Source organism: Ranitomeya variabilis, chromosome 2, assembly GCF_051348905.1.
Source record: "Ranitomeya variabilis isolate aRanVar5 chromosome 2, aRanVar5.hap1, whole genome shotgun sequence".
Classification (NCBI taxonomy): domain Eukaryota; kingdom Metazoa; phylum Chordata; class Amphibia; order Anura; family Dendrobatidae; genus Ranitomeya; species Ranitomeya variabilis.
The window spans coordinates 614,836,270-614,844,550 of NC_135233.1; the positions used below are offsets into that span (position 1 = coordinate 614,836,270).

Genomic DNA, 8,281 nt, shown 5'->3' on the forward strand with positions numbered 1-8,281 from the left:
AGGCAGGGTATACGTACAAAATAAATCAATCAATCGAAAACTATATGCAAAACAAAATTTTCTCAATTATAGCTACTACGTATACCAACATGGACTGAGTGGTGAACAACTCGGAAATGTTATAAGCAGAAAAAGAGAACAAAAGGAACCGAATCCATGCCCAAATTAAATAATGATATATTTATTAAAGATATGATACACCATCTGGTGAGGGAGGGGGATACCAAACAGAAGGGCACTACTCCAGGAGATGGAAAAGTATTTATACGATACATTAAGGTGCCTCATGATAATGCATAGGTCAACAATATAAATAAATACATACATGGCACCAATAGTAGCAAATTAGTATCCACAGGAAATAATGCGGCAAGTGTGTGTATAAAGGTACACAGTAAAGATGATAAGGTGCAAGTGCAGGGTTACTCAAGGTAAAGATAGCAAACGCTAATGAATATTCAAAGACTAGAATGCATGCTGCTGATGTGTCATGCTATAATTATGGCCACAAACAACATTACCTGTGGGTGGTATGAAAGACTGTCTCCTGGATGCGCCCGACCCCGACGCGCGTTTCGGCGTCAGCCTTCGTCATAATATGACATGAGCATAGGAACTGATCAGCAGTACCTGGCTGCGACCACTACACAATGAATATGACATGAGAATAGGAGCTGATCAACAGTACCTGGCTGCGACCACTGCACATTGAATATGACATGAGAATAGGAGCTGATCAGCAGTACCTGGCTGCGTCCACTACACACTGAAAATGTTATAAGAATAGGAGCTGATCAGCAGTACCTGGCTGCGACCACTACACAATGAATATGACATGAGAATAGGAGCTGATCAAAAGTACTGGGCTGCTATCACTACACATTGAATATGACATGAGAATAGGAGCTGATCAGCAGTACCTGGCTGCGACCACTACACAATGAATATGACATGAGTATAGGAGCTGATCTGCAGTACCTGGCTGTGACCACTACACATTGAATATGACATGAGAATAGGAGCTGATCCACAGTAGCTGGCTGCAACCACTGCACATTGAATATGACATGAGAATAGGAGCTGATCAGCAATACCTGGCTGCGACCACTACACACTGAAAATGTTATAAGAATAGGAGCTGATCAGCAGTATCTGGCTGCGACCACTACACAATGAATATGACATGAGCATAGGAGCTGATCAACAGTATCTGGCTGCGACCACTACACATTGAATATGACATGAGAATAGGAGCTGATCAGCAGTACCTAGCTGCGACCACTACACAATGAATATGACATGAGTATAGGAGCTGATCTGCAGTACCTGGCTGTGACCACTACACAATGTATATGACATGAGAATAGGAGCTGATCCACAGTACCTGGCTGCAACCACTGCACATTGAATATGACATGAGAATAGGAGCTGATCAACAGTACCTGGCTGCGATCACTTCACATTGACTATGACTTGAGAATAGGAGCTGATCAGCAGTACCTGGCTGCGATCACTACACATTGAATATGACATGAGAATAGGAGCTGATCAACAGTACCTGGCTGCGATCACTACACATTGAATATGACTTGAGAATAGGAGCTGATCAGCAGTACCTGGCTGTGATCACTACACATTGAATATGACATGAGAATAGGAGCTGATCAACAGTACCTAGCTGCGACCACTACATATTGAATATGACATGAGAATAGGAGCTGATCAACAGTACCTGGCTGCGACCACTACACATTGAATATAACTTGAGAATAGGAGCTGATCAGCAGTACCTGGCTGCGTTCACTACACATTGAATATGACATGAGAATAGGAGCTGATCAACAGTACCTAGCTGCTCCCACTGCACAATGAATATGACATGGGTATATTGAACATTGAATGGAGTTGTGCATATGTTTACATCCAGCCGCCACAGCTAATAACAGCTGATCGGTGGGGGTGCTGTAAGTCCGAACTGCACAGATCTGATATTGATGAACTGTCTTGGGGAGAGCCCATCAATGTCATATGCCTGGAAACCTCCGTCATGAATTTGCTACAATTGTATCCAGTCTAGACAATTCTTTCTGATGGACTGTCTTTTTGCTACAATAAATCAGTTGAGGCACAGAGGGTCTTTGACCCACATAAGGCACCAGGGCCTGGGTGTGAGCGCTATTCCTGCACCCTCCGGTGGAAACAGAAACACTCCTCCAATAAATATCCTAATGTTGTATTTCACAACCACTTTTCTATTAGGGATACTCTAAAACACACTTCCACTACTGAGGAACCCCTTACAGCTACTCCACTCCTAAAAAGTGACATACTTTGCTGATCAGATTCACCTTCTGAGAGATACACAATGACACAATGCAGCAGCACCGACCCTAAAGGTAGAGGGTCCTGTTAGCAGCTCCTCATGAATACTGTCCGTTCCCATAAAGCCGCTCGCTCCAGTTTATGTAGATGCCTAGTGGCAGCTTTTCAATTTCCCAGCCTTTGCATTAACTATATGTCAGAGGCAACATTATAGAGCCAACTACATATGTACCGCTTGAATCCTAATGAGGACAGACGCTTGTGCCTTCGAGATCTGAGCGGGATCCCAAGTGTATACATCTATTTATAGAAAACCATTTCAGGATACGACACTCTGCCGCGGCGAAGGATTGCGGCGAGCACCTACAGCTCGCTGGGTAAAGGTGGCAATTCTGCCTGTCAGATTAACTCACAATAGTGGAGTGTGAAACCGGCGCATCTAATCCCAAGAAGAAATCAGTCCATTGCGTTAAATCAATAGTCCACATCACTCCCTCATTCCCATCAGTAAAACCATTACGAGGAGCCATTGTCGCCGCTCGGCGGGCTGATTGAGGCTGGAGACGGATTGTGACAAGACCCGGAATTACTGACAAGTCCTCGTGGCAGTGGAGTGACATGTAAACATGATTAGCTTTTGTAATACCTGCACAAGCGCTCAGGAAAAACGCACCGACTCCATGTGTGGCCGCTGATGACTGAGCTATTTGGAGATTTTGATTCTTTGTTTCCACTTTTAATTCCATTTACAAAGAAAAGTTAATTATCAAATTGTGGGATCTGGACCCTTCCCGTCCTCCATCATTTATCTCTGTGTAATCTCCAAGGAAACCTGAATACCCATTGAATACAGTGCCATGAAAAAGTATTCATACCCCATGAACTTTTTTCATATTTTTTCACTTTACACCCACAAACTTAACTTTATTTGGATTCTATGTCATACAACACAATGTAACAAGTATTTGTGACATGTAAAGGAAATGATACAATGATTTCTAATTATTTTAAGAATATAAATCTGAAAAATTAGAAGTGCATTTGTATTTAGCCTCCCTGTAGTCTGATCCCCCTAAATAAAATCCTAAGTGACCAATCGCCTCCAGAAGTCACCTGATTAGTACATTGCGTCCACCTGGATGTTATTTCTCCTCAGTATAACTACAGCTGTTCTGTGATGGTCTCTGAGGGTTGTGTGAGAACATTAGGGATCAAATACCATCATGAAAATCAAGGAGCCCACCAGAGAGGTCAGGGATAAAGCTGTGAAGAGTAAAGCAGGGTTAGTGTGGAGACACAGGGGGTCAGGGGGCACCCTGGTTCGCTAGTCGAAACGGCATAGTCCAGGGATCATCCAACCAGAGATTCCAGGGCCAACTGCCCTACCTGAGGCACATACACAGAGAGGAGGTATCGACAATCTTAGGAAGATGACAGTCCATTCAGCTACAAGGCTAGTTGCCAAGAGGGTCACAACCTGGCTTCTCCGAACATCTCTTTGGAGACAGGCAACTGGCGGGTCTGATTCATGGCCACCACAAATGTATCTTTGGGACTCAGGCGACCAGTGGGTCCAAATCCTGACTACTCCAGACGTATCCATAGTTCGCCACTGATCAATGGAGCAGATCTATATTCTTCCAGCTGAGTGTCCCTTATCATGAAGCCATGACTGTCCTGTAGACAGTCTCTCGTTCTTTCGATCTTTTGGCTGCCTTGAAGTCTGGAGATATCTCTGTTACAGAGGGGCATCTACTCTTTTTATAGTTAACAACTGACCTTCAAACCAGCATCCAGAGGTCAAGAGAAAGATGGGATGAGGTTGACTCACATTGTTTGACAATTTAATCAATTTGCATCATTTTTACTCCTCTGCTTTGCAAGTCAACAAGCTAGGTGGCCTTGACAATGTGTAATCAACATATCAACAAACATCACTAGTCATTCAGGATAACAGCACAGTATGTTACATCAAATATCAACTTACAAGACAATATTACAAGCTTGTACAAACAAAAGTCTGTGTGTGTTTTCTTGACCAACTAGAAAGAAACACATAAATTCAAAAGTCAACATATACACTCACCGGCCACTTTATTAGGTACACCATGCTAGTAACGGGTTGGACCCCCTTTTGCCTTCAGAACTGCCTCAATTCTTCGTGGCATAGATTCAACAAGGTGCTGGAAGCATTCCTCAGAGATTTTGGTCCATATTGACATGATGGCATCACACAGTTGCCGCAGATTTGTCGGCTGCACATCCCAAAGATGCTCCATACAAGGCAGGATGGATCCATGCTTTCATGTTGTTTACGCCAAATTCTGACCCTACCATCCGAATGTCGCAGCAGAAATCGAGACTCATCAGACCAAGCAACGTTTTTCCAATCTTCTACTGTCCAATTTCGATGAGCTTGTACAAATTGTAGCCTCAGTTTCCTGTTCTTAGCTGAAAGGAGTGGTACCCGGTGTGGTCTTCTGCTGCTGTAGCCCATCTGCCTCAAAGTTCGACACACTGTGCGTTCAGAGATGCTCTTAGGCCTACCTTGGTTGTAACGGGTGGCGATTTGAGTCACTGTTGCCTTTCTATCAGCTCGAACCAGTCTGCCCATTCTCCTCTGACCTCTGGCATCAACAAGGCATTTCCGCCCACAGAACTGCCGCTCACTGGATTTTTTTTCTTTTTCGGACCATTCTCTGTAAACCCTAGAGATGGTTGTGCGTGAAAATCCCAGTAGATCAGCAGTTTCTGAAATACTCAGACCAGCCCTTCTGGCACCAACAACCATGCCACGTTCAAAGGCACTCAAATCACCTTTCTTCCCCATACTGATGCTCGGTTTGAACTGCAGGAGATTGTCTTGACCATGTCTACATGCCTAAATGCACTGAGTTGCCGCCATGTGATTGGCTGATTAGAAATTAAGTGTTAACAAGAAGTTGGACAGGTGTACCTAATAAAGTGGCCGGTGAGTGTAGATAACAGTCTATTCCTCCTGGCTTACTGAAAATAGACGTCTGATTAATTAAGATAAAATGATGTGTCATCACAGTTAGGTTATAAAAAAAATAGTCCAAGCTCTGAACCTCTAATGGAGCACTGTGCAATCCATCATCCAGAAATATAAGGAGTATAGCACAACTGCAAATCTACCAAGACATGGCCGTCACCTAACCTGACATCCCAAGCAAAGGGAGCACTAACTAGAGAAGCAGCCAAGAGGCCCATGGTCACTGTGAAGGAGGTGCAGAGATCCACAACTCCGAGGATAGAATCAGTTCACAGGACAAGTATTAGTCGTATACACCACAAATCTGGCTTTTATGGAAGAGCGGCAAGAAGTAAGACATTTTTGAATGCCATAAAAACTCCTGTTTGCAGTTCACAAAGAGCCATGTAGGGGGCACTGCGAGCATGTGGGAGAAGGGGCTCTGGTCAGACGAGACCAAAGGAAAACTTTTTGGACTAAATGTAAAATGCTATGTGTGGCAGAAAACTAACACTACACATCATCGTTAAAACACCATCCCTGCCATCACGCATGGTGGTGGCAGCATCCTGCTGTGAAAGGCTTTTCTTCAGTAGGGGCAGGGAAACTGGTCAGAGTTGATAGATAGAGATAAATACAGGACAATCCTTGGTGAAAACCTGTCAGAGGCTGCAAAAGGCTTGAGGCTGGGGCGCCGGTTCACCTTTCAGCAAGACAATGACCCTAAACATCCTTCCAGCGCTTCAATGGGATGGTTTAGAGCAAAGTATAGAGATACCCATGTTATACCAGCTGTGCATATATAATTATATACATGAGATACCCAGGCTATACCGGCTGTACATATATCATTATATACAGGAGATACCCAGGTTATTCCAGCTGAACATATATAATTATATACACGAGATACCCAGGTTATACCAGCTGCACATATATCATTATATACAGGAGATGCCCATGTTATACCAGCCGTACAGATATCATTATATACAGGAGATACCCAGGTTATATCAGCTGTACATATTACATACAGGAAATGGCCAGGTTATAGCAGCTGTACATGTATTATTATATACAGGAGATACCCAGGTTATACCAGCTGTGCATATTACATACAAGAGATGCTCAGGTTATAGCAGTCGTACATATATCATTATACACAGGAGATACCCAGGTTATACCATACCCCTATATATCAGCAGATGCTTATGTTCTACCATATAGTTTGAAACCAGGAGGAGCCCCTGGGTATTTTCAGTCTTGGCTCTATGTGGTGGGAGATAAGTTACCTGTTGTCCATCTGCATGTGGATTTTATCTCTTTTCCCAGATGATTTCTCTTCCTTTAGATCTGGGTCACTTCGTCCCCAGAGTCTTCTGTCCTAGAAACTTTTACAGAGAAGTTGATATAGTAAAGTTTGCAGAGAAGCACACAAACATTTTACTGCTCGCATCTTAATGTCAACCATTGTGATTCCAGTCTTGTGACGCGGTTAAATATTAATCAGCGTTAGACACCGCTGCTGGCAATCTGTACTTTTCTTACTCCCAACAAAACAGGAAAAAAAAAAGTATCAATGTCAAAGAAAAGGAAAACTTCAACGTGCGAGAATAGTAACTCCTGATCCCGGCTGTCAGGACGCATCCTTCTCTGCGCAAATCATGGGATATAATCACCATTATTTATTCATACGAGGACGACTCTGCAGAACTCAGGAACCGACGAAAAGCACAAAAGTGCAGCTGAAAGAGCATTCTCCCCGTAAAGGAGCTTTCCAAGCTTGTGAAAAAAGTGAGAAAAGGAGGAAGAATGATATGTAGGAAGCATCGCTCACCTGATGAGTCCCCTGCGATTCCACAGCGATCACTCCTGCGGTCCTTGCTGGTGTCTGTGTACTTGGCTGTTGCAGTGAAGTGCGGTGTCTGATATGAGACTGGTAAGGCCACTGATTGGCTGCAGCGGTCATGTGCGATATGCGCTACGTTCTCTGTGAGCTAAGTGCACGGAAACTAGCGAAGAGCACTGGAGACAGTGCTGGAAGGGCAGGGAACTCAACAGGTCTTTGAAGACAAGGCATCACATTGCCCCTTCCTTGTCTTCTTTTTACCACTTTAATGATCACTTTAAGGTAAGTTAACAAATGATCAGGTGTAGGAATATTCCCATATTGCCAGGGTATGTCATCACTTAATGATCACTTGGGTCCGAACTCTGGACACCCACTTATCTCAAGAAGGAAGGGGACACAAATCTAATTTTATCCCAATGTCTGGACAAAGATGGAAACACTTTCCCATGGTAATGACAACTAGGGAATGAAGCAGAGATGAATAGTTACCTTAACCTACTGTGTGAGAAGAAAACCAAAGCAACAATCCCATAATCTGTATTTGGACCTCGTCCATGTGTAACCATAGCACATATACAGTGAGACTAATATGCGCTGTTATTCACTATAACACCAGGACAACTGACATCGGGCTCACCATTGTATTCCTATGCTATCCTATTATTTTCTTAGTTTTTTTTTAGGATGACTCCCTTTTATTTGCAGGTACAAGCTGACATTGCTTACTTGCATTTTTCAGCAAAAAACACAGACCATAAACAGCTGACAACATAGGAAAGGGATCTCATTGCTAAAAGCTATCAGTCAAGAGAAAGTACAAAAAAAAATTCCAAAGCATTATATTTAACATGGAGGATTGCGAAGATGAAGACCTCCTTCAAATTTTGATAAAAAGACAAGAAAAAAATTGTTCCGAGAGGCTTGTAAGAGGCCGACAGCAACATTAAAGGAGCTGCAGAAATTTGTGGCAAGTCTTGGTTGTATACTGCATGTGACAACAATCTCTGGGGTCTAAGGGGTATCGTTTCTCCTTATGGAGAGTGACATACCATCTCTGGCTTGTCAAGGTAAGGAGGCTTATTTGCCGTACAATGCTCCTCTGGGAAATTAAATAT

General features: G+C 43.3%; 1 long non-coding RNA gene across 2 annotated transcripts in view; it reads right to left on the reverse strand.

The window, feature by feature from the left end:
• LOC143807332 (uncharacterized) overlaps positions 1 to 6,755 on the reverse strand; it is a 227,352-nt gene extending 220,597 nt beyond the window's left edge. For both annotated transcript variants that reach the window (XR_013221699.1, XR_013221700.1), the window contains exon 1: positions 6,607 to 6,755. This is a non-coding gene — a long non-coding RNA (uncharacterized LOC143807332). The remainder of the gene's footprint in view (positions 1 to 6,606) is intronic.
• Between the last annotated feature and the right edge of the window lie 1,526 nt (positions 6,756 to 8,281).